This window comes from Drosophila erecta, unplaced genomic scaffold (genome assembly GCF_003286155.1).
Source record: "Drosophila erecta strain 14021-0224.00,06,07 unplaced genomic scaffold, DereRS2 tig00000055-arrow-pilon, whole genome shotgun sequence".
In the NCBI taxonomy this organism is placed as follows: domain Eukaryota; kingdom Metazoa; phylum Arthropoda; class Insecta; order Diptera; family Drosophilidae; genus Drosophila; species Drosophila erecta.
The window spans coordinates 15,401,420-15,428,396 of NW_020825200.1; the positions used below are offsets into that span (position 1 = coordinate 15,401,420).

Consider the following 26,977-nt stretch of genomic DNA (forward strand, 5'->3'; position numbering starts at 1 on the left):
ACCCAACGCACTCGTGTGGAGTCACTAATGAACAAAACTCAGCGCCTGCGATTCCGTTGGCGAGTGAGATTCGCTGCCACCATGCCACCTGGTGGCGATCCAGCACTTGATTTAGGTCCGAATTTCCATAAAACTGCATTGCTTATGCATTTAATTATTACTTATAGCAAAAGAATTGTACCAGAGACGCAGCAGTTGGCTCAGACCAAGTATTAATAATATAGTTTTCATAAAGAATATGGTTATTTCAATTATTATTCTAATATTATTATTGCTTTTTCTTTGCTCCTTTGTCTGGAATGTAAATATAAAATGTATGTGAGCACATATATTTGTACCCTTTGTTCCAGTTCGCACTTCAATCCCTGCCACATAAAGTAGAAAACAAAACCCTTTGCAAGAGTTTAAATGGAGTTTGCATATAGATACGGAGTCGCAGAATTGTAATAACCTTTTAATAATCAGCTCAAAGCCGGTAGCCGTTCACATTATCAGAGATAATGCACTCAGCCGTGGACAAGCGGCGGCATTTCAGCTTAATGTGCATTTAAGTAAATAATTGAAATTTATTGCAATTGAGGCAGAGCCCTCTCAAAGGTACAAAGCGAATGGGAAATAATGCGGCTCAATGAAATGATTGTGATGTCGTTCAGTGATTTTAAGAGTCGCTACTTACTAGTCGAGGAATGCGTAATTTGCTGGATTTGATTTGGTTGCCTTGCATATCAGTGGATGTTGCACGTATTCCAAAAGGGAAACTCGACTGGAAGTTTTACTAGGTAACGGCGCCGTCTGCTTATTTGCCACAAAAAAACGTTAGTTGAGCAAAGCCTGAGTTGCAGAAGTTGTAGGAGGTTTCCCAACTGGGGTACTGCGACTGCCCCTTTTTGTGGCAGGTCTTATTAATGTCACGTGGGCCGGTTTTAAGTACTCCCCAATGTGCGACGATGCATGCGGCAGGAAAACGCTTTCGCATCAAATGCAGCTTTCCGTATGTCGACCGAAAATAATCAGGAATCTGGGAGTCGGGAGTCGGAGCTCGACATCTGGGAACTGGTAACTGGGAAACCTTCCCCCACGTTCGGCCAATTATCATGCGCCCAAATTAGCAGCAGGCCGAGCCCAGTGGATATCAAAGTAAAGTTTTCTTATGCGAAAAAAGAAAAAAGCACATTGAAACTTAACAGAGGCAAATTACGCACACGAATTGCCCTGGACAATAAAAAAGAACACAAAAAATGGAGAAGAATGGCGAATAAATTATGAACAAGCGGGTGGCACGAGTTTTCGGGGTGGTTCCACATCTACTTGCGCGTCTAATTTGTTGGAAAATTAGTTTTGTGTGTTTTGTGCGTGTAATTTTCATGCAAGCCGAACTGGGAGCTGATGGAGATCTGCACTTGATTTTGATTGAAATACGCTGGGCAAGGAGCGGCAAAGGAAATCTTGATGCGGGGCAAGTCGCCACTGGTCTACCTCAGTGTTCCGGATGTACTGGGAAAAAATACCGTGCACTGGTTACTTACCTGGAATTTTATAAATCAAATGAACGACAAAGTATCTCATAAATACAAAAGAATTGTGTTGTGCATTTCAAAGATTAGGCACAGCTTTTATAATTTCGAAAAGTTCCCCGGCAAGAATAGATATTGTTTACTCTGATCAATTGACTTATTATAAAGTCTCGACCGTTTTTGTTTAATATTCAGCCCGTTGGGGTGAACAACTTCAATACTTCCTCGCAGAAGTGTTCTTTTTGGATTGTTCCCTTCGAGTTTTCAGATTCGCTGTTCGCTTGTCGCTTTTTTGTCTGCTCTGCTTTTTTGCCTGTGAGTAAACATTCGCACGTTTTCTGTGAAATTGTTTTCGCTTAAGTGCCGCTGTCTTTGTATCTTTCGTTCCCTCGTTCTGCAATTCAGTGCCCAGTGGACGGAGGAGATGGCTGCGACTGCGCAGACGACTTGTCTTGGGATTCCTGGGGAGCAGGGGGATCCTCCTTGATTATGAGGGCGTCACTGCACGCTGCAGACAGACTTGCCTTGTTATTTCAACGGACTGCAATCAAATGAACGAGAAAAGAGCTCTCAAAATATTCTTTAGCTGCTTTTTGAATACCCTCAGACAACAGAAATGGGGTATTTTGTGCTGGGGAAAACAGATGCAAAGGCTTAAAAAGAATAAAGCTGCTGTTGCATTAAATGTGAGAAGGAGTAGTGGTATCCTTTGAAAGGACTGTTTAAACCAACTAATTGTTGTTTGATTTTCTTGGAAGGGCATGCGAAAGGGAAATTCGTTTTTCTGCCAGGGGAAGTGACAGGAAACTGGTTTAATTGGCTGAGAACTGAAAGAGGCGTGGATCTGGCTATTAAGGCATTTTTAAGCGGGATAAGTGGAGCCCTTCCGCACTTGCTCACTCATTAGCTGCTCAAGTAGAAGCAGCTCTCGGTGCAAAACGTATCGAACTGCAAGCCCAAAGTTGAATTCAATTCAATTAGCAGCATACTTTGCTGGCGAGATACAAACGCAATGCCAAGCAGATACAATGCCCGCAGATAGTGGCAATTTATGAGGCTCATGCCATTGCCAGCATGTGGCTTCAGGTCGCTTTTTTATTTATTTTTTCCCCTTTTCGCATGTTTTGACACTGCAGGCCAAGAAGATGGCTCAGAGTGGGAAATAAGGGGAGGCCCTGCTGTTCACACTCCATGGCATGCGATCTGCGGATCCCAGTTCGCATTTTCCTATAGCCAGTGGGGTTGGTTGGGTTTTTGGAGCCCAGGCTCCTCGTTGCGTGGCGTCCAAATGATTTAAAAGCTGGCGTGAGTGGAAATGTTGCTCATCGAGCGACTCGCCATGCTGACCCCAATCCAAATGTGTGTCTGGAGCCAATTAAGCAGCCTTCTTTGTGGCACTAAGAGCTCAGGAATGCTCCAAAAACGAAATTGAGATACTTTAAGTATTTGCAGCCTCTGTGATCAAGCTAACCAAATACTACAGCTCAAAATAAAATTATAGAACAATCCTTTCATGCGCATTTATTCAGTATTATTCAGTATTTTGCTTGAATTATTATTATTGAAGGTGTTTCAAGTAATCTGCCATTAATAATTGCTATTAGAAGATTAATGGGAAGTATTAGCATAGCCTACGCACTCACTCTGGAACTCCCTCGCCGTAACTCAATGACCCATTGCCAAGGAGCGCTCCATCCCGCTTCACGGAGCATTCTCTGGAGGAGACGGGGCGTGACAGGTTGCGTTAAATGACAAATTACAAGTATTTACATGGAAAACACAACAAGATGCCAAGATGGCAAGATGGCAAGATGCCGGGATGCTGGCAGTCTGCGTAATCGATGCGGGGCGCGCGTGTCTCGAGAGCTGGTAGCTGAGGAGCACTCGAAACCACCAAGGTGGTGCAGGAAAACCACACGCCGCCGGAAAGACAATCGAGCTGGCGCGGGGAGGGGGGAAGCGCGTCCGCGTCGCGTAATTGAGCGAAAAAGTCAGGACAAGAAGTGAGTGCTGGGCGCCACCTGCAGCTCCTGTCGTCTGAAGTTTGCGCATATGGGCGCCTCAAATTGATTGCATTAATGATATGTTGCTGTGCATCCACCTATGCGGAGTGGGCTCCGCAATGATATCCAGGTCGGCGGTGCCAACGTGTTGATTTCCTGCTCAAGTACCTGGCGGCGTACCTGGATGGAGTCTAGGACAGCCTCTCGCTGAAAGTTCAAGGATCACTAAAACAACAGAGTGTTCACCAGTTAAATAGTATATTTAATGCATACCACTTTACCTACTCGTATAGACAGAATCAAACAATGTGGCCTTTGGTCTTCCTTTGACTTTTTAAGCCGAGCAAGTAGAGCAAGAGGTCCAAATCACACTTTAATCTGGATTAGTGCGTCATGTCTAGGATGCCAGGCACCACGCGCCACCATCCTTGTCGCAACCGAATCTTTGCGGCTCACTGCATCCTCTGCGTGCCCCAACCGCGGCCACTCATGGTGGCACATTGTGCTATCCAAGCAGGGAATCGGCATGCCACTGACCCAAAGACAATATACGTCCAGGCCGCGCTCGGCAATTTAATTTGGTTAATGAGGCGCAATGGGCGAGATATGGGAAGGCCGCGATTGGGGCGGCGAGCTCTTTAAGTCGCATTTCCCTGACCCAGTTTGATGAAATCCCGGGCAGCCCGGCTGGGGAAATGCGGAAATTGGGCAAGGCAAAGACTTCTCCAAGTTTATTTCAACTGGCAGCGCTGCGGCGGAGTGGAGTGGTGTGCAAGATGTGGAAGAACTCCGCTCGACCTGCCCAACGGTGGCACTTGGTCGTCTGTTTATTTTCATAGGCGCAGTTTTAATTAAACTGACTCCGATGCACTTCAAAGTGCTATTTATAGGAGATCAAAGCGAGTCCAATTACTCAACGCCAGCTCGCCATGCACTTTTCCAAAGTTGGCAATGAGCTAGAGAGCCGCACCGGTGCCTCCTGCATTTCAGATTTCAAATTAATTGCGGAGCCACTCCACGCCGCCTGGTCGCAGTGGGTGTGGCAGGAAATCAGAGAGCAGATCGTGCAAATGGAGCTCGGCGGCAGGATGACGAGCGGCAGACTGGGGCAAGGTGTTAGAACCGCGCCACCTCGAGGACTCCAACTCCAACTGCATCTGCGGCTCCATGTGCGCAGCCTAATTACGCGGAAACCCTGCCACACAACGAGGCAGTCACACGACTTTCAAAATCAATTTCGCTCAGCAATAAATAGTTTCTTAATAAATTGCACACTCAAAATGCAACTTCCTGCAATTAAAGGCCAAGTCGACGGACCGCTGCCAACCCCCAACCGCCCCTGCCCCTCATCCACCGCACTCGAGTGCAATAAAAAATAATTGAAAATTCAGTCACGTAAATGTTTTCCAGCCGCCGTTCTCTCAGATCGCTGATCGCGACTCATTAATCCATGCGGCCGCCGACGACCAGATGGCGATGGCAGTGCGACCAGCTCCAGTTGGCTTTTAAAATATAGTTTTTAGGAGTTTAACAACATTTTCAGTGCCAAAAGTTTCGGTAAATAGCGCCTATTTCTGTGACTGTCACTTTTGCAATCCCCAAAATGGGTTCTCTTGACAATGTCCCGGCTTCATTTGCACCTTTCACTGCATACGTATCTTATTATCTTATGGATCCCAAGAGCAGCCGCAAGATTGCCAGCACATATGTGCCACACTGTCTTTTCGCGATAGTCGTCTAGTTCACGCTGCCTTCTCTACCAGCTGCTTGTTGCCCCACAACAAAAGCACGCGACTTGGCTTATCAGCCAGGGACAATCGGCGAAACGAGAGGGGGTAAGGAGGGGCACTTCATATTTGGGTTAAAAAGGCGTGCACGCAATTTACTCCGCCAGTCGAGAGTGGTGGATGGCGGGGAGTGGAGGGGGAGGGGGAGGCAGAAAGATAATCATCAAGATTGCCAAGTGAAAGACACTCGGTCTCGACTTGTTGATGATGCGTTTTATTGGGGCGAAGTATGGCCGCGAGTCTTAACTAAGTCTGCGGTTAATTAAGCGCGCTTCTCGGGACTCGGATTGCAGGTGGGCGTGTATCTCGTGGATGCAGGTGGCAGCTTGCATCCGTAGTCGAACCAATTCCGAGCCGGAGATGCATTTCGCTGGGGTCGGGACGGTAACCTTTCCGCGAATCTCTGTGCCTCGCAGGGGGATGTCATCAGTTTCCGCTTCTGACAGCGTTGCAGCGGAGTGTTTGCCACTTTTTTGCTTAGCGGAAAGCGTGGCAGAATGTCATTGGGAAATTGCAGGCAGCAGTCCCGTCCCTTTGTCTTCCGGATTCTTTCAAACCAAGCCAAACCTCCGCCCGTTTGTTGCTCACAGTTGCGACGAAATTGAAAATACATTTTTAATGATTTGCTGCTGAGCTCGGTGCTTTGAGCTCTCTGGCATCCGGGGTACTCCAAAAAAGCGGGTGGAGGCGGTTCATTGAACTGCCGAAAGTCGAAAGTCGAAAACTGCATCCCCTGAGTTGAAATTGGCAGGGAACTGCATTGATTATAGGAGGTGCCGCCATATCTTAGTACAATCTTAGTATAGCATTATAAACATACTGCCGTCGGAATTAACCGTTGAGCTGTGCGAAGATATGTGTGTTGGGGTCAGGTTCATTGACTTGAGGAAGTATGTACACTTGATTAATTGTGCAGGCTTCAAAGTATCCGTTAGATACTTGACTCGTGCGGCTGGGACGCAAATTCGATATGGCAATATATGGGCAGGACACTCGAGGCTGTCAGAAGCAGGACATTTGCAACTCTCAGCCGTGCGTGTGTGGATAATGAAGTGCTGCAGCTGCGGATACAGAAACATTTGACAGGAGAAAACTTGAAAACAAATAAGCTCAGACAAAAGACATTACAAATCTAATAGCTCCTGTCGACTCTCTGTGTGCTTGAATAAACTCTGAAGGATATTGTAAATGTGACAACAAGCTGTCGTTGTCGGTGAGTGTGTATGTGTATGTGCATGAGTGTGCGTGTGTGTGTGCACAGAATGCGATACAAATGTATCTGTGGACGTCACATCAAGTGGGCTTTGGCTTAGATATTTCGGCGACTCCAGCAGACTCTTGCGGCTTCTGTGTGTTTTAGTGTGGTCAATGGAATTTGCCTAAGAGGATTTTAAAATTTTAAATTAAGTAGCCTGCTTTGAGCCAGAGCTCTGTGCATCCTGCGGTTTGCTAGCATAATCGTCCTCGTCAAGGGAAATGCAATTTTAATGCCTGTTGAGGCCCACAGCCCGGCAGCAAGTGCAGCTCCCACTTGGCCGTCTCATTGTTTAATGCTCGGTTGCGCCCTAAATGGCCGTGCTAATTGAAGGATTCCTCCGCCCCAATGGCACCCAACCGAAATGTCCACCGAAAAGTATCTATCAGATGCTGTTGCTCCTGGCTGTGACTCGCCCGTCGCCGTCTGCCAGGAACTTGACCCTCTCCCAAAGTCAATTTGTCGTCGTACTTAGCCGCACACATAAATTCCCCCAGCTCCTGACCAGAGTACTGATCCGACTGCCCCTCCGTGCTCCACTCTGCGCCACGGAGTGTGTCCTGGGCTGAAACCTCGTTGCACATTACAACTTTGAATGCCAACTCGCAAATGAACTATAAATAAATAATTTCACTCGCAAGAAAGACGAACGAGCAGCTCCAGGGTTCAGGGGTGATTGCGAGGAACGAGAGCGAGGGTTGACCCTAAAGATGATGAGCGTTCATATGGCCAATGTTTGCTGAACATAATCGGTACACATAACTCGGTAGTTCCGCTGCTGACAGATGATTCAGGTTACAAACGCTTTGTTTGCAGGCAGACTCTACTACTGAAAGAATCTTGAAACTTCTCAAACTGCCCTCCGTCCCCACACGCTGCCAAAAAGTATTCGTATTTTTCGGGATGCCAGGAAAACGGAAGCACTGAGGGTGGGGAAATGGAAAAAGAACTATCGGAACGTAGCGGAGCGGTACATAACGTTCGCCGGCAACAAATCGCCGGAAACAAAAGAAAAACAAAAAGAGCCTTACAACATGTCTGCTGCAGAGACAAGGATACCCACTGGGTACTCAAACGGGCAGGTGGGCAGGTGGGCAGGTGGCCAGGTTGGTATCTGGATCTGGATCTGGCTATATGGCCGTATGGCTATATGGCAGTGTGGCACAATGGCCGGCAGCAAAAGTCATGGCGAGTTCCAGCTACAAGTTCATTAAATAAATTATTCATACGCAACGTGTGCCGAACAAAAATGGCAACTGACGCTTCGTCGCATTTTTTCACTTTTCCACATACACACAAGCACTCTTATACAGACATACAGACATACACATACACACGTACACCTGGGAGGACTTTCGTTGGAGGAATATTCATTGGCAGTTTGTTTTATTTGCCAACGACTGTGGAATGAAAACGCATTGGGCTTAAATATTTATGCGCCAACGTCTGCATCTGTGTGAGTATACGAGTCCGGAGGAGCGGAGTAAATTGTTGTTCCGCCGTGAAATGAACGCCGCTTTAACACCAGATCCTGTCGTCTGCCGGCCAATATTATGACCACTACCATTGGGCATTCTTCAGCTTTGGACGCACTCACTTAAAATGCCATCTGCCGGGGTCAGGGAAAGCCAGGTGAGCTAAACTTTAGTCCAGTTGAATTAAAACAAATTTAATTACGAGTGCAACTAAGCCAAATTCGAGAGCCATTTGCATATGACTGCCAGAAAACAGTAGGTTTATGCATACAGCTAAGGAGTTGGTCATTCGGTTTCTGCTTCTGTATCTGAAATGAACGAATACAAATTCGTTGGGAAGTATGCAAATAAAAATGCCAATACTCGAATTCATCAATGCATTCAGAGGTTTGAACCTGCATTTCTGACACTTGCAACTCTGTCTCCTTGCCAAATGTCTGCCTTTTTTGTGTGGCATTTTGAAGTTTGGCTGACATGCCTGATCCTTTGCGGTTAGTTGAACTTTTATTGTCCTGCCCCTGCTTTTTGTCAGTTTCGTTCATGTAGAAACCATGAGATTGCATTTTTAACAGGTGGCGGTCGAGAACAGATAGAAAACACGGTAGAATGATATAGCCGAGTTCCCCGACTATCAGATACCCGTTACTCTTACATTACATGTTTTGCATATCGATAGATATTTAAGAAAACAAGTAGTTTCTGAGTTCGAGGCGTTCATACGGACAAGCGGACATTGCCAGATCGACTCGGCTATTTATCCTGATCAGGAATCTATATACTTCATATGCTCGGAAACATGCTTTTCAGCGAATCTAATATACCCTTTTACTCTACGAGTAGCGGGAATAACGAGAAGGGAGTTTTATATCGTTGCAGCTATAGTGAAAATTGATTTGAGAATTTGATTTTTATCCATGTGGGGGGTATTCCAAGTTGTCACGAAAACTGCTTGTGGCACTTGGGGAATTTTTAGAGGTAAATCGACCGCACTGATTTAATATAGACGCCCGCCCCAAGCAGATTTCAAATGTCAAGCTGAGTTTGTTTATGCTCATGCACAGACATGTTACCTCCAATTCCAAAAAATGTAAGTAAAATAAATAATAATTACTAAATGATTGTTAAAATGAAAAACAAGACTCGTCGCTGATCCTGCACTGCCTCAAATTTGTAAACTCAAAGCGACCACTCACAGCACTTACCACTGGAAACACTGAAACAACTTTAATGGCAATGAACACAATAAAACCGCAAAACATAATGTTTAGCTTGCAAATGCAATGTGCGGCCATTTTCGATGTAAACTAAACAAATTACAAACTAATTTTCAGTTTGAAAAAAACGGAATAAAGCGAATCGTGGGCCGCCAGTGCTAAAAATGGTACCGAACCATGTAACCTGGAAATCGGAATCCTAAAAGCGACCGCGTCAACACGCCATCTACCGCAAAAAAACAACAACAATAGAGGATTGGAGTCTACCCCCAAAGTGCTGCGCTCCCCGAATTTCCCACCGGCTACTTCATTTATTACATTCCATTTATGCAATTGCACCAGAATCCATGTTTGCGGTTAATGGAAAATTTATTTATTTAAATACAATTTATTCGACACGCCACTGAGAGCTGTTCACTTTGGGCCATGTCGGTGATGAAAAACGTCATGCCAGCAAATTGTTGCTGACATAAAGGCCCAAGACCAAAACATGGCCGTAGCCACGCCCACTTTGTACTTTGTATACCCGCCTCCACACTCCCCACTCCCCGCAACTGCTGAACTCTGCGTTGTTGTGTGAGCTTTGATCGCAGTGGTTGCATATAAAATCCAGTCGGGCACAAAGGTTCTATATCAGTGGTCGGTAACCCAGTGACATGATGGAATTTCGATTGTGTGAGTGATTTGGGAGCCGGCGGAGGAAAATAATCGCATCCCATGGGATTGGGCGGCATATTATAATTGTATTACAGCGATGGCATCAACCTGATGGCAAATAGTATTTGCATGTTACGTCTATGGCAAAAAGGCCTTCAGTCATGCTGTTAGTGCATTTCGGAAATGAATTATAAAACGCTGATAAAATAAAAAATCGTTTGCATAATACAAGTAGTTTGTACAAAATCATTCTAACCGACTCTCTGATACCCCTTCTATAGATACAACGTTCCCTCAGCAATGCCGTTTTTCAAAAATGCACAGATCTAGCCAGTCAAGTGTCGCGACTATTAGATACCGGTTACTCAGATGGTGAAGCGAAGTAATCAATTACAGATGGAATTTAATTAAGCGGCGGAAAGTTGAGGAATTTGACCACTGTGCATTGGGAATATGGAACATCAAGTTACTAAGCAAACGTGCAATGGCAGTTTACGCGTGCAATTTATGGATCATTGTAAATATTTTAATCATTTTATTCGATTTTTACCGAGTCACGTTCAAAATCATTTACTGAGTCGTACTCGCCGCTTCTGCGCTTCCGCTTTTGTTTATGAATTCCCAATTAGACACTTTTTACCGCTCATTTCTGACACCTCGCAAAGGGCTGAGACCACGAGAAGTCGTAAAGACTGGAAACCGTTTTACGACATTTTTATTTAATTGCAAAAGCCAACATTAGTACTTCGAGTGGGCATCCATGGCACTTTTATGACAGCTGTCGACCATTTGGGCCGACGTTGTTGCGTAAAGTGTCAGCCAAGTCGTAACATTACAGGCTTTACTGTAATAATATTTAAATTCTGAAATTTCCGCTTGCCAGAGGAAGCCGACACTTTGGTCGAATGGAATCATGACTTCCGAAGAGGTGCTGTGCGCCAGGCCAGCTTTCGTAGAACCCGAGTCCAAACTTACACCCACCCCTTTAAACTTGTTTGTTATCAGCCAGCCCTCCCCTCCTCCCCCGATGTTGGTAATTTTGTGCAAAATTTCAAATATTCCCCGAAATATCCCCATCAGATTACCGCAGTTGTCGGGGGTCCTTGGCTAATGGACGCCGCCCGAGTTGTTCATCATGCTGCTCATGCATTCAAAGTTTTGACAGTTGACTGTCATTACTCCGACCCAAGCCGAAAACCAAATCCTAGTCCGGCCATCGCAATCTAGTGAAATTTCGCAATGCGTTTGCGTTTTACGTTAACATCTCGCTGCCTTGCATACTAAACAAACCCTCCATCCCGCCCAGAACCGTGCTGGGTAGCTTCGATTGTTGCCACTGCCACTGCCACTGCCACTGTTGCGATGTTGCGATGTTGCACTGTTGCTGCATCGCAAACCACAAAATGGACAAAATGTGTTCAATTTCAGGCCTGTGATTTTTCAATAGCCAACTGGGCGCCATCCAGTGCGCCGTCCAGGACTCGCAGGGCTTGGATCACCTGGTCCTGGCACTGCTTTGTCGAATTAACATTGATGCCGTGCCCGTCTGAGCCTTCATTTTGTTTGTTGCTTACCTGTCCGGCTGACGTGATGGCGTTCATTAGCACGCACGTCGGCGCCATTTTGCAAACGCATTTCCGCTGCAGCCGCACGTGCGGTTCAGCTGGCGTTTCCAAACTGGGGATGACCTTTGGCTCCCGGCCAAGCCAAATGGATCCATGGCACATCGCAGGGAAGCGCACTTAAGTGCTGGAGACCGAAAACAAAAAATAAAACACTCTTTTAATAGTGATATATAGATTAGATTAATATAGATAATATAGATTATAGAAGTTGCAACTACGCAAAATCTATTTTGTTAGCATTTTACTATTTAGTAGTCATTTGAGTTTGAATATCCCAATCTCAGTGCCGTGAGTCACGAGCTCATCATCATCAGCAGTCCGGTTAGAGTTGGGTAAATGTTATAAGTGCTTCTTTTTTGCTGCCGGCATCATTTTTGCCAGCCCCATAGCCCATTCAAAGGCATTTTTAATTAGAGATGTATACGGCAGCTTAACGCAACGGATACCAGTCGCAGGCCGCAGAGCAGGGCAGTTGTACCATCCAGCGGAGGAGCAGATCCCCCACAGAACCGAAGCGGGTAGCAGGCCAAAAATAACCAGAGCGAAGCGGGCTGAATTGAGTCGATAATTGGTAACGCGTCACGTGTAATGCTCTCAAAAGCCAAAAATGGAATTTCTAATTAAGTTTTACAGGGATTTAATATCGACTATCTGCAGATCCCATTACGCCCGTCTCCACCTCCACTGCAGTGGAGCCTGCAGCTGGTGTGTACGAACCTTTGGTCAATTAACACATCAACGAGTTAAGAGCAGAAGCCCAGTGCAGAGTCCAGTCGGAACACAAACTGGCCATCGGTGGGGGCAATTCCACTGGCCAGAACATTTTCCTGCTGCTACGGCTGCTGCTGCTACGGCTGCTGCTGCTGCTGTTGATGCGCTTCAGGGATTAGAAAGTAGTCAAAAGAACTCGGGAGATGGATGGACGGGATGCCCACCGGCAAATCCTAGCCAGATTGGAGCAGAGTGAGTTATTAAAATCTGTTTAGGAGCGTAGTTTATGAAACTTAGTATAGAAGAGTCCTTCGGCCATTTGGGGTCTGCCCAGAATCAGATTTCAATTCTGAGTCTCAAAAGCACTATATCCTACTCTTAGTGAGCTGCTTATTTAATGCGTAAAAATGGTTCTAAATTGGATTTTATTTATTATATTTTTACATATTAATATCAAAGTACACTTTGGAAATACCAACCCATCTGGAAAATTAAATAATACTCCCCAAACTGATTCTTAACCGATATACGCCCGCTGAATATTATTCAAGCCTCAATTAACTCATATACCTTCTGAAGAACATAAATGCTGTGCCGTATTTAAAATCAGTTCCTTTATTAATGACGTTTGGGCTACAGAAACTTGTTTCAGTGCATACCGTCGATATGATGAATATGGAATCTGAATATGGGCAGGCATCGGCTGTCGAAGATGGGCCAAGACAAGCTATAGCTGTGGCAGGCAACCCGTCACTCACCCACCCACCCATTCACTTATTCGCTCATTCACCCATTCACCCATTCACTCATTCACTCATTCACCCATTCGCCCATTCCCGGCCCATCATTTGCCAAAGCCTCGCAGCAGTAACAATTGATATGCGTGTACGTGAGCTGAATGGCGAGGCCCTCGTCGGAGGGGCAATTGAATCGATGTGCGCGGAGGGGGCAGTGGCTCCACGGAGGAGTGGGGAGGATTAGGGCAAACTTGCGAGCCAAGTCACTGGAAACTTTGGCAGTTGGCGGGCCCGAATTGCGAGCCTTAAAGTGTATCAGGCGGAATGGAAAACTTCTTCATCTGGCCCCTTCGAGCGACGTTAGAAGGCCGTGCAAGGGGTAGGCACTGTTTCCTGCAGGAAACGACAAATGTGTCGCCCATGTCTATTCTTATCAATTAGCCATTTGTCATTTCCGAGTGCGCAAACAAACGGCCGACAGCCGGAGCATTGCCAACTTCAATCCATAACTCAGACGCAGTCCTCCCGAAGCCGTTGGGCATGCGCTGTCTGTCAAGCGGCTTGTTCGGCTGTTCGCCAGGCCGGCAGTCAAACAAATCAGTGGATAAATGGTTATGAACAGGAATTTACACAAAAATGCAATCAGCGCGCCTGATAAATTTACAAACTTCTGCCGAGGAATACAGAGTGGCACGCTGAGGGGCAGTCGCCTACAACTGCCGCGTTATCATGAGCAAATACATTGCCCATACGAGGACTCAGCGTACTTATCAGATCGATTCTCAGATACTATCACAGCCTAAACCGAGGCCTATGTTTGCTTGTTATATTTGGCCATCAGTCCGAAGTTGTTTGTCTCCAGATGCGCTGGGACATATAGAAAACTGTTCGATACTGATGCCATGATGCATAGTTTTCGATAGGAAGTTTATAGGTAGAGGAACCTGGTGTCAACAGCTATCGCTCTTGCATACCAGCTACACATTTGTCAACACAGCAATGGGTATCTGATAGGATTTCTAATCTTGAAGACAGCTCTGTTGGGTTGCTCAAAAATGGCGATCAAGAATTTCAGTATCTATAAATACTTTTGAAGTAGAAAAGGTCTAGGACAATAAACAAATGTGGCCACTATCTCAGCATGAGGTTGATGCATTCATTGAGTCCTTGTACACGCTATGTAAATATTTACGCATGATAACGCAACAGTTGCTTGTTAAATATCTATGTAAAAGTATCTATGTGTTTTGTATATCTATCAGCGCTGATTGCCTTTTTGTGTAAATTCCTGTTCATAACCATTAGGCCGCCGCTCATCCGCTCGCCCGCTGATTTGTTTAACTGCCTAACATGCCGCTTGACAGACAGCGCATGCCCAACGGCTTCGGGTACTGGGTATGAGTTATGGTTGGAAGTTGGCAATGCCGCTGTCTGCCGGTTGTCTGCGCACTCCGATGTGACAAATGGCCAATTGATAAGAACATGCAAAAAACCGATGGAATAGGATTAGTTACAAAGTTAAATATACTAAAGGAAAGCAAGTTTGATTGTATGCACAGATTATTAAAGGTTTACACAATAGCTGTGTAAATGTTTGATAAATATCCGTTTCAAAGCTTTCTGGGTGTCCGCAATTCCAATTCCAAAGCACCAGACAGAAACATGTTTTATTTAAAAGCAAGAAAACAGACAAAATAGGAACAAAGGGACAGAAGAAGTACTTCTTTCACAAATAGCCACTATATATGATACAAATTGGTTACGGTTTCCAGATAACACCTTTCCCAACGCTGTTCGCTTTTTGATAGCCGATCTGGCCCGGAGCGATATCAGTTGATTAGCGGCGATCCACTCGAGGAATTCGTCGTGGGCCCCTCGAATTTGTGTCACCGAGTCAAACATTCGAAAGTGGGGAAGAACAAAGGGTCGGATCAACTGGTGCGACCAATCAATCAACCCACAACCTCTGCGATACAATCTACAAGTGCGCAGCTATAATTCCCCATACCCCTAGAAACCCTAGAGTTCGTAAATCATACATGTCCATATGATATGGTGTACCCACATATCGTAGGTAAGATCGCATTTTTCTGCTGGAAATCAGCATAGTGACAAGTTTTACATGCGATTTCTGGCTCAATGCCGGCGTCAATTATTCGAAATTCATCGGAGTCGCGATTGGCGGCGGTCCGCCATTTCCAATTTGGACTGTAAGGCGGATTCGCCGGGAAAAGCGGGCGAAAAGAAAAGTCGGGGAAGGTAAGGCAAATCAACAGTTCAAATTCGTTCTTGTTTTGTTCCACTTTCGCCGCACCGAAATCTCTTATACAAGCCGGAAGAGAGCGGAAAAACTCTATCGGATGTGGAGTTTCTGGCTGCTTTTCGCGGCGCACAGGTGAAGTACCAGCGTCTGGGCAGGTAAACTCAGCCCCTTTGGCGGATTTCTACAGACAGAAAGCTGAAAAACGTATTTTTTAGCCCACAATATATAACATAATTATAGTAATTAAAGCGTAAGCTAAGTTTTTAGGGAACGCTACAAAGAAGCAACTCCCAAGTACGATTTAAATGTTAATTTGATAATAAATTTGCTTGCAGGTCCTTTACAGCGCTCTCAAACACAAACTTCGTAGTTCAGCCGAACAGAGTCCACAAAAGAGAAGCTCTCGCTCTCGCTCTCTCGCGAGCGCGACGCTCTCTTAGCCGCCCTCTTAGCATCCACACTTACATGCAACGGAGTGGTGTCCGTATCTGCACGTTACATGCAATCGGATTCGGATTCAATCGCTCGTCGACCCTCGTGCCGCGCGTTACAAGAGTCGCAGTCGTAGTCGCCGTCGCAGTTTGAGTTTGTGCCCCCGTCAGTTCCTCCGGCGCTCAGTCTCAGCCCAGCGCTCGTGGCAAGAAGAACAGAACGCCTTGGCTACTGGCATCGCGGTCGCGAATCATCGCAGTTACCCATCTCAGGCTTAATCGGCTGGCAGCCAATCGCCAAGAGATCCGACAGATACGGATACGCAATCCGCGCAGCGCGAGTGCAGAGATACGAATTAGATAGAAATAAGAAACGGTGCAAGTGGCACCCAAGATGCGGCAATTGTGCACCTGCGGCCGCCAGCAGCGTGCGGCAAAGTGTGTGAAATGTGCTACCTGAGAAAATGCCCACGCAGTGCTCAAACATACCGAAACAAACCAGCAGATAGAGTATCTTTTGCTGCCCCAGTGAACAGTGCTTGAAATTGAAGTAGAGAAATCGCTGCGCTTTTGCTACAAACTAAACTGCAAACGGAATACAATCAATATACACCTTAAGACAACGCGAAGGCTAATTCAAAACTCTTGGAATATTTAGGTGAGTTGGCCTAACTTCAAAACAATCAGTGCTGCTCAAACCAATTATGTTAATAAACAGGATCTCCCCACAGAGACTCCATTGCATAAATAAATATTGAGTTGCCAACAATCAATTAGAGTGGCCGAAACAAGTTTATGTCAATTATTAACTAAATAATTCATTTATCCAAAACGAAGCCAAGAATATTTGCTCAATCAGATGTATCTCGTCAAGGCGCATTCCAGAGATCAAAAGATATCGTTTCCAACCCGTTCTCCCCATTTCTTACGGTGGCTGTCCCCTCGCCTCATTAATTAAACACAATTTAAGAAAGAGCCAAGCTGTCAACATCTGGGGCTAATCAAACTAACCTGCTGTATTTTATAAATAAGAAGCGAAGAAGAAAAGCGGCGGCAGGTCGTAAAACGCTGAGATACTGCCCTTATCTCCCAAAGAAAGATCTTTCTCCAAACACTTTGTGCCTCCGACGGCTGTTGCACACAGATTCTTATCTCGCAGATGCAGTTATGTATCTAGATATTCCCCACAACAACCTCAACCTCGAGTCTTTGGCAACTTCACACTCCGCTAGACACGCAATGAGGCCCCTGGATTTCATAATTTTCCCGCTGTTCTCCGGGGTAATTAAGTGGAAGTATGTTTGGCAATTAAAGTTCCACAGACCTCGCTTTCGCTTTTCCCCCATCATCTTTGGTAAATATGTCGAGTTATTTTTCTTGCTCACTTGGGATGGTTTAGAAATTTAAGATTGAGATTGGGCATCCGATGGGTAGCGATTACCGCGAGCTGCGAAGATGCAGCCGCAATCGCGCATGCATAATTAATTTCGTGTAAAAATCATAATTACACCAATTAAAATTTGTGTAAACAAGTTGGCAGCAGGCGGGCGAGTCCCTCAATCTGCCCCAAGCGCCGTTTGGGGCGCAATTATTATCATAATACCGCTGAAAAAACTTTTCGTGGTCGATTGCGAGGGGAACTCTTTATTGCCATTGTAGAAAAGTTGTGGGCCCAGGCGGAACAGAGTTGGCTGTATTATGGTAATGAGTCGTTTGAGTATGCCTCCAATGAACAGATTTGCCGCAGATATCTCCATCTGGCTTTAAATTGCAATGTGCGAGAAAGACTTTAAGGAAAAGAAGTCCATTGAAGAAACGACAAAGCTCATATTAACAGATTGTATTCCATTTTTTATTTAAGTCCGATATGTGTCAAACTAAATCGGAAACACAGTAAATTGATTGAATTGATTAGCAATGAAATTATGAAATGCAATAAACGCTACATTTATTTCATTGCCACTGCATCTAAAAAATGTTATGCATTCAAACTCTGTTGAATAAAATGTGAAATATATTTCCGGAATTAAAAAGGTGTATTAAAAATATATTTATAAATATACAAAGTGTGCAGCTTGGAAATTCATGGGAATTATTATGAATTTATTTTGTACATAAACGCACATCGCTTTTATTCACCTGCATCCCTCTACCAACGAAATGAAAATGTGTACCCCCATTTTTGGGGGAAAATATTTTCTTTTGTCAGCTGGGATTATGAAGGAAATGGAGCAACAATATTTACCATGTCCTTCTGCAATTTTAATAAGGAAGCATTTAAACAGCATTGATTAAACATTGTTTTCATTAAAATCTAAACAAAGCCTATTCAAGCAATGCCAAAAACAAATAATAAAATGTTTAATTTGACCATTAAGTCCAATGGCAATATATCAGACTGCTTGTCGCATTTGAACTATTTAAGTTTAAATTGAAATGCCAAGGTATATTTCTTCTCTAAATACGTAAAATTCCTCCGACGTGCGGCAATTTATATTAGTGTCTTCTCCACCGAATTCAACTTCCATTTAACCTCATTCTGTACACATCGCATCCCCCAGGTCATTTTTCAGGGGCTGGCGAACACAACAATCAACCAAATTTATACCCAAGAAGTGTCATTCTCGTGTGCATTTTGGGCGCTTTTGCCGCTGGTTCGACGAGATCGTGTCGCTGCCCACATGGCTGCCACCGAATCGCTGGCGGAGACTCCAACTCCTCCGCGTCTCCTAATTAATTAGCATCTAACTAAGAATAATGTTTCCTGCGGCCCTCGACTGTCATAACTTGGCCGCAAGTTTATTTGTTTGGCTCGCCACCGAAGGCGGCGCACAAAAGAGATAGCCGTTCCCTGAGATACAGATACAGATACAGATACAAATACACATACAGATACTGGGAAAACTGGAGGCACGACGGATGCCAAGACGGCGCACAGGTGCCACATTTTCTTCGATTGCAGGTATAAATGCCGCCAGGAGCAGTAATTTGTGGCTGCCACTCCGCATTTTTGTTTGTTAGTTTCGTTTGGCTGGGTTTTTATGGCCTGTGCGGGTTTTTTTAGTTCTCAATTCCTTGGCGTTTTTGTGTTAACTTGTAAAATAATTACTGCTGCCGTTGTCTAGTACTTGTGAGGAAAAACGTTGAGTGTTTCGGCAGCTCAAAGTGCCCATAAATATCCGCATCCGCAGCTGAGAATTTTCAATGAAATGAATTGAAATAAAATGACTTGGCGCCAGCTCCATGCCCCCAAAATCTGTTGTGTGCTTGCCACATTTGTTGTTCCGTCTTGGAAGCTCAAAGACCTCAACTTGAGGTTTTCAGCAGCTTCGTTTCCTTTTGGCTTTTTGCTCTGCTGCGGCGCTTAATTAGTTCAGAAAAAGTTGAGTGCGTTAAAGTATCCCGAATATTTCAAGCTGTCAGGAGTTTGGACAGCAGAGTGGACAGCAAGGAGGGCAGCTGCTGGCAAGAAATTTAATGGAATTTAATGGTAATTGCTGGGAATGGACGATAGATTGTGGCTGGATCAAAGTTGCCCTCTGTGGTTCTCGACCGATACCGCGATTCTCGATCCGATCCAGATAGCGTTCTCACACTTTCCCTTTCCAAGCCACTCATGAGCGAACCCTTTTCCTCAAGTCGGACCACACTTCCATTAAGATTTCCTGCTTGGCTTCCTTTCGCTGGTGACCCTTATCTGGTTGGCTCGAAGAACACTCTCCTGCTCCTATGTACATATATGCTATGCAAATGGCACCGGGTGTGCCCCTAGATGTGGCTTCTACTGCGAGGATTTCGTCGAGCTAATTAAGTTTCGGTTACAGTTCACTGCGCCAAATTGCGATCGCTGCATATTAAATGTGTGTTTCAGATACTGAATTGGCCCTCTGATGCGCGGCGGAAATGAATCGCCGCTCATCATCAACTTGACGACGAATTCCCGCATGTCTGATCACCGAATAGGGCAGTCTTGTATGCATTATGGGCCTGTGTCTCCCCGTCGATTTGTCAGGGGCACTGAAGCAAGTCGCCGCCGCTTGTTCATCTCGATTGCGTACTTGGATCCATCCAAACATTTTACGCATCACAAGACAATGTGGCGTCATTAGCCCTGCCTTGGACCCAGCCCTATTTCCAGTTCCATTCCTCGGAGCGCACAAAAACGCAACGCAGCCCAACCCACAGAACCACCGAACCACCGAAATGCGGGAGGTCTCAGCTCAGATACAAATGATTTGGCTCGGTAATTAGGCTCTAAGTTGCCAAATACACAAATCGAGGCAGCATATGCATCGCAACTGGAATCATTTGTAAGTGTCCACTCCCGTAATCGCTGACAAAGCTCTGTCATACATGCAACGTAGTTCTGATACCAAATCCTGGGTGTGTGACCGTTTTGTAGACCCAATTTCCCGAGTGCAGAGCAGATCTACCCTGTGCCATCTAAGGTCCGGCCCGCTTCCCAGGAGAATTCCAGCGAGGGCCACACGTCAGGTGTCGACAATGTTCAAAGTAAACCTTGTCATTAAGGGGTTGGGTTGGGGCAACTGCGAGGGTTGCTAATAAATGGGCAACATGTTTGCTTAATTAGAGCACGGCCAGGTTTACTGGGTTAAGAGCCAAATGGTGTTGCTCGCTGCAGCGGAAGGGTTCGGCCTGGGAAAAGCAGGGCAGCCAAGGGATACGAGCCCACTTCAGTTCCTGCAGATGTAATGGAGCTGAAAAAACCCAGCATGGGAATAAAAACTAATTGATTTTCTTTTTTGAGGGTAGCGAATTCGTGTGTACAAAAAATGCCATTAAGAGAATAGCATTTCTGATAAATCAATTTTTGAGAAAGTAGGTAAGTGCAGTTTAGCTTAGTGGAAATGATAGTGAAAGTGCTATCTATATTTCTATGTAGCCACATAGCTTTCTGCTGCTCAGTGTTCATTAGTACCCCATTTTGGCCGGGCGACTCATTCGTTTAATGCTCATTTCCTTGTTAAGATATGCTTAGGACCAGGTCCAATAAAGCTTTTCCGTCAATGGCCCAAACAGCAGCCCAAACAAGCGGCAGTCGGCTTAACAACCGCAAAACCCGCAGGCGAACCCCAAAGCGTTTGTTTTTCAACTCGCCGCCTTGTTCCGGGTGCCATTAAAGAACCGCTAGCTCCGGCTGGTCAAACGGAACGGCTGTGACACAATTTCTGGAAATACTCGTATGCACATGGCACACGGTACATGCTTGATTTCAATAAGCCAAGTCCGCAGCAACGGACCAGCTTGAGTTTCGGTTGCGGTCGGCAAGCTAATTGTGGTTTATTACAATGCAAACAGCCAGTAGCCCTGTGATTAGGCCCACTACGTATGAGTATCTGCAATTAGCTGGGCGCCCTTTTTACCACTCGATCGTAAAGCACATGATGATGAGCACATCCTCGGCCGGAACACCTGGATGGATGGGATGTATGGGATGGAGGCCACCAACCACGCAGCGCTCTGTTGTTGTTATCACTTACTGTGCGCGTAGTAAAACTTAATCATGCGTCACTAATTTGTCTGGCTGCCATGGCCGAGAGACAAAGGTTAAAGATGGGAATGGCCGGCCGGGCTGAGTCGCAGCTGCATTTGCACACTGAACCCGAAAACCGGGGGCGCGATTCCACGTCGAACCCTTTGCGGGGCCAGAAAATAATTCAGAAAATCGATAGAGCTCTGGGCTCAGGCCTCCAGCCCACATGTCCTGGATACGCTCCGTTGATCGGCCTAACGACTGCCTCAGTCTCTGCCCTTCGCCCTCATCTCCAACTCCACTTCCAACTCCAGCAGCCTGCACCCGTTCTGGTTCCATCTGTGTGATGGCATTTCGTCCCGCCAGTCCTTCTGCTCCTCCTGTTCCTCCTGCTCCTCCTCCTGCGCGATGCGCCTTCCTGTCAATCAGCGCTTTGTTGCTGCGAGCGCCTGGCAGCCACTTACTACCGCCTCATTGTCAATGTCGCTGGCTGTCGCTGTCATCCTCCTCCGAAAATGTTTTCAAAAAGCATTTTTACATATTTCGCCGTTTGGGTTTTTGTCGAGAAGCCCGGCTTATAATTCATAAAAATTCCCTCACAGGCAGAGGCCCACACACGATTCACTCGACGATGACAATGTGGATGATGACAAACCGCAGACAAAGCGGGTAACAGGATGTGCTCTGTGCTCTGTGCTCTGTGCGGAGCGACCGGCGAAGTTTCGGTTGAACCAGCTCCTTCAATTGACAGACCTGAGTAGTCCGGCGGCTCCTGGGGGTTGGTGGGGGTGGCATGGTGTTGGATGGCAGGAACGAGGCAGCCAGACAGGAGATCCGCTTTGATGCCCTCCACACCCTGGGAATGCCTTTGAAGCGGTTAGCAGTTGTGAAAGGCGCATATTACCAGATAAGAGTGTATCTACATGATCTAGTCGGAAACTTATCCGGCGAAGAGAACTGAAAACGGGGTGTGCACTTTAAATGTTTGATTCATAGTCTGTTATTAACTAAAAACGTCCTTATTTATAGGGGTATACATGCCAATTCCCCTTTCTCATATATAATGGTTTGAACTTTGCTCTTTGATGACATCTTTTCCGCTATCCCACGCTTAGGATTACCATTAAATATTAATATATTTGAGTGCTTACGGGTTCCTCAGAATTGTCAACTCTTACCAGTTCCTTGAAATATTAATAAATATAAAAGTTAAGTCTTCTTTGTGGCTGGGATCCTCCAGGGTACGATGCTCCCTGATTGTATCCATTCAACCGGGCCTTACCTTGGCTCCAACACTCCTGGACATTTTCCGTTCCTCTTGTTTCAGGTCTCCTTCTCTATGAGTTGCAAGTTCTGTCCTGCCACCGTTCTGACACCCATCCTTGCCATCCCTTTCTCCGGGTAACTGCTGCCAATATCCTTGCGCTTCCTCGTTTCAACTTCCTGTTTGTCTAACTGACATGTGACGACTGTCGGGCTGCCCCATCTGCCCCATCTGCCCCATCTGGGCCTTCAGCCTTATCCTCTCATATTTCCAGCGTTTTGACTGCCCCCCTGCTGCAATCCCTTCTCGAGCACTTTACCCGCCACTTATCATGCATAAAGTCTAGAATTTGCCGCACTTTTTGCTTTTTTTGTGTTTTTTTTTCAAAAACTCGACTAATTTGATCCCAAGGCGCTGCTTGAGCCTGTCAGGACCCATTCCGAAACGCCCTCCTCCCCGCAGGCTGCCTTTCCCCGCGCACGCTCCACTGCCTCGCTGTGATTTCCTCAGCTCAGCAAAGCGTGAAACATTTTTTCGCAACCTTGCGACCTCACACGCCCCTGCGCCTCCTCCGCCCACGCCCCCTTATCGAGCCCCATCCGCACACACTCATACAGGCATAGAAATTCAATATTGCTTCTCTGTGTCTATGCTAATGAATGGGTCGCGAAGGAGAGCAAAGCGAGGCGGCGAGAAACGAAGAAGGGACGAAAGGACGAAGCAAGGAAAGCCTTTCTCCCCTCTCTCTCTCGCATGCTGCTTCCTCTATTTATTTTTCCGGCTTCCTGTTGGGAGCTCCTCTTTGCGCTTTCGCTCCGCGCTGCTTTGCGCTGCTCTGCTGCCTTTTTGCGGTTTGACGCAGCAACTAAAAGTATGCAACACTTTTTTCGCATGTTGCTTTTTGCATATTTAATGCCCGCCCGACTCGACGGGGACAGACAAAATGGCGGCGTCTCGTTTTTTCGGTCCACCCCAGCCCCTTTTTTTTGTCCACCCTCCTGCCCCGCCCCCCTCCGTCCGACGCCCCTGCGGTTAGGCGTTGATTTGTGGGCTGCCCCGTTTGTTTGTTGCTCCAGCAGTTGTAGCCGTGTCTATTTGAGGTTTGTGGGCGGCGAGTGGCTGGTATGTGTACATCCGCCCCTGATGTGACTTTAATGAACTGGGCCGGCTGCCGTCGCAAATCAATAGAAACGGGCTTTAAGTGCCACTGATGCCGCGCACTGCCTGACTTTTCGACGGCCGCGGCCCTTCAAACGTCTGGCAACGTCGAGCGCGCTTTTTGGTCCTCCGAGCCTGTCACAATAATAGACAAATACGTCACGCTGGGAGGGCACACTTCCTTGCCAGACAGCAGCAAATAAAAAAGCTGTCAACTGTCTTTGCTTTGCGACTGCTATGCAAATTGCCATCGAAGGTGGGGAACTTTCAATGCGGCGATTCTTCCTGGTCCCCAGTGTCTTTGTGCTTTAAGGACTTTAAGGTCTGGCAGTGGAGTGGCATTCTACGCAACCGAATCGTAGGTTCCATTTATTATTAAATCAACAAAAGTGTTGGCTGGCAACGAGTTGCATTTTGTTGTACTTCCCGGTCCTGGTGAGACAGCTGCCTTCCGTTTGGGCTCCCACAAAGCTACTACTGCTGACTCTGCCTCCCATGTCTGCAATGTCATTTGATTTGATTACAACTGAGGGGAGCTCGAGTCGTCTTTGCTGCCACTGCTGCCACTGCTGCCTCGGTTGCAACAACTGTCTGCCGAGCTGATGGATTATATGACGTTGGCTGCCTGCCGTCTGCTGGGATGCGGAACTGGCCCGCATGTCTCTGGCTCTAAGCTACCGCCCAATGCCAGCCAATTTGTCTAGTTCTGGAGTGGGCCCACCTCATCCCCACCCCCATCCCCTTCAGCAGAAGCCACTACTAAACACCCCATTTTAATGCTGTGCTGTCTCTGGCTTGATTAGCGTCGCTGAATTGACAGAAATTGTCACCAGCCAGCCAACTCCCAACGCCCAACGCCCAACTCCCAACTAGCGACCCCCAGTGCAGCCCCACTTTCAGCCCAACTCGAGCGACCCATCCTGCACAATTTGCGTCACTTGTTGTGTGTGCAGCAGTTGCCTTGAACACCCAACCCACTGCCAGTTTCAGCAAAATCTGGCTGGCGCATTTTCCTTGCCTTTTTCGCTCCAGCACGTCAATTGCTTAATTGATCAATTTAATTTGACACTTATTCAAACACTCGCAGCGTCGCGGGCAGAGCAAGATAAATATCTCTTGCTCCCGTTTTCCAGCGCAGTAAACTCGCTTTTGTGTTTCGATTTATGCAAATTGCGACGGGCCATGTGGCCTACAACTACAACGAATATATGTATCTGTATCTGTAGGTTCGAGTACGTCTGATGCTCGCTCCAGATTCTTTTCCATGAAAACTGTGCTTCATCAATTAATCAATTGGTTTATGGTATTTGTGTAATTCGCTGAATTTTTACTAGATTTCCCCTTTCTGGTTCGCCCTTTCGAGTTAATCAGGAAGTCCGCCCAGCGCACAGTTTGATGTTTAAATTTTAGCGCTCGGCCAGCAATTTGTTTCTAGGTTTCCAGACTTCCACAGAAAGTTGCTCCGGCAATCTGTTGACATTTCAAATGCAGGGCCTGCATGTGAGTGATGGGTTAAACTCGGGTTTAACCGAATATCTTTCTGGCACAGAGACGCTGCCATCCGCAAGATACGTAGCTGAACACAACCTGCTCTGCATGATCACATAGTGGATGGATCTTTGCTCCCCAGCGTAATTGCCCCACCAATAGGCGATAAATCACGCTGCGACAGGCGGTGGAAATCGTGGTCGTGGAGCCTGGCTAATGACATTCTTTTGGAGCCAATTGAGCGTGTAATTAACTAACTGTACATTTCAATTTATGAAGTATTCGCTGCACCAGTATCAAAGCACCGCCAGGTGCAGCGGCGAGTGTCACTATTAATTTAACCTACATCGTGAGACGCAGCGACAGGCGGCATTTCTCAGGCGTTCTCCGCTCTCCTCGAGAATTTTTCCAATTTGTTGCCGGACCACAGGGATCTGGGCCTGGACGTTGAAAGATGAGCAATTAAGCACTGAGTTATCGACCGGAGCCCAAGGAGCACTACACACATGTGTGTGGGGGGGTGTAGGATGTATCTGGCTATCCAGCAGCTACATCAGCTGCGTGACAAATTGCCCCATGACGTGGAAGGTTTTTGCATGCCTGGCAGGCAGATAGGGTTACCTTCGCTACAAGCTGGTTGTGCGCATTTATTAGATCGGAATCAGCAGAAGGACAACCTATGCAGCTCCTCCGGCGGGACGGCCATGAATCCTGGTGCGATCGAAGCCATTCCGCAGGGTCTGACTTCCGGTTGTGGGGCCCTTTGCTGGCTGCTAATGAGTTTTACTTAGGATAGCCGTCACCTCATCCAAATGCGAGCCCATTAAAATTAAAAGACATCAAAAGAAATTTGCAAACTAAACACAAACAGTGGGCCTGGCCAGGAATGTCCCTTTGCCGGGTGACTGGCCGGGCGGCATGTTCATTATCTCTAGGCCCTTTTTCCAGCGCCCCACTACCTTTTGGCCCTTTTGGCCAACTCTGCCGCACGCTTTGCATAAGCTAAATAAGTTTCCCGGCAGCTTCTGCCTGAAAATGCGCTTGTGTCCCGGTTTTCCCAGCCAGCCGGCGTTAAATTAAAGCGAAAACTGGCTTGCTCGTCGTCGTCGGTGAATGGATAACCGGCCGGAGGATGACGGGCAGTCTGTTTGCTGTGGCCGCTTTCTATGGCACTGCTCATATGTCTGCCCCGGCAGAAAATGTTGCGAAATAATGTTTAATGAAAAGCACAAAGTCATCCCCCGGCTGCCCCATTTCCCCATTTCCCCGACTCCAGCTCACCCAGCCCCTCCTCACTCCTCACTCGTCACGCACATTCACTTTGCATCCATTCAAGCCGCCCCAAGTCGAGCAGGAAAAAGTCAACGCAGAGGATGACTACAGGCTGTTGCAGATTTGGCAGGCTTTTGGCTTTTCTGGCGGCAATTAAGTTTCCGAATCGGGCACAGTTAAAGCAGAGCGATGCGATAACTAACCGAAGTGGGATCCAAGTGCACGGGGAGAAATTTATTCAGCCAAAAAGCAAGCAATTAATAGGTACATGGCACTATTTTTAAGTAGTGGGTTAAATGATTAACTTGAATCCTTTTCATTCGATATTAGGAAGAAAATGTGTGCCAACTATATATACAAAGTTTTGACTTAACCTTCTGTAAACATCACATTGAACCTTCTTCCTAAGTGCAAGAGTTCAAAAGCAGGCACTTTAATTTGAAAAGAGAGATTAATGATTATTGATTATTGACTTAACCCTCTGTAAGCATCACATTGAGCAAGACTTGCACTAAAATTTGAAAAGAATAGAGAAACGAGACCCTTAACCCAATGAAATCTTTAGCAGAGCAAATTGATCGTTTAAATGATAACCTATTGTCGTGTCACTTTGTCACTTGAATATTTCA

The 26,977-nt window shown here is 46.4% G+C and overlaps 1 protein-coding gene across 1 annotated transcript in view; it reads left to right on the forward strand.

Annotated features, from left to right (window-relative positions):
• The first annotated feature begins 15,731 nt into the window (after positions 1-15,731).
• Positions 15,732-26,977, forward strand: part of LOC6543109 — a 28,222-nt gene continuing 16,976 nt past the window's right edge. Inside the window, exon 1 of the mRNA XM_026978584.1 lies at positions 15,732-16,330. The gene's annotated coding sequence lies outside the window, so the exon portion shown is untranslated. The remainder of the gene's footprint in view (positions 16,331-26,977) is intronic.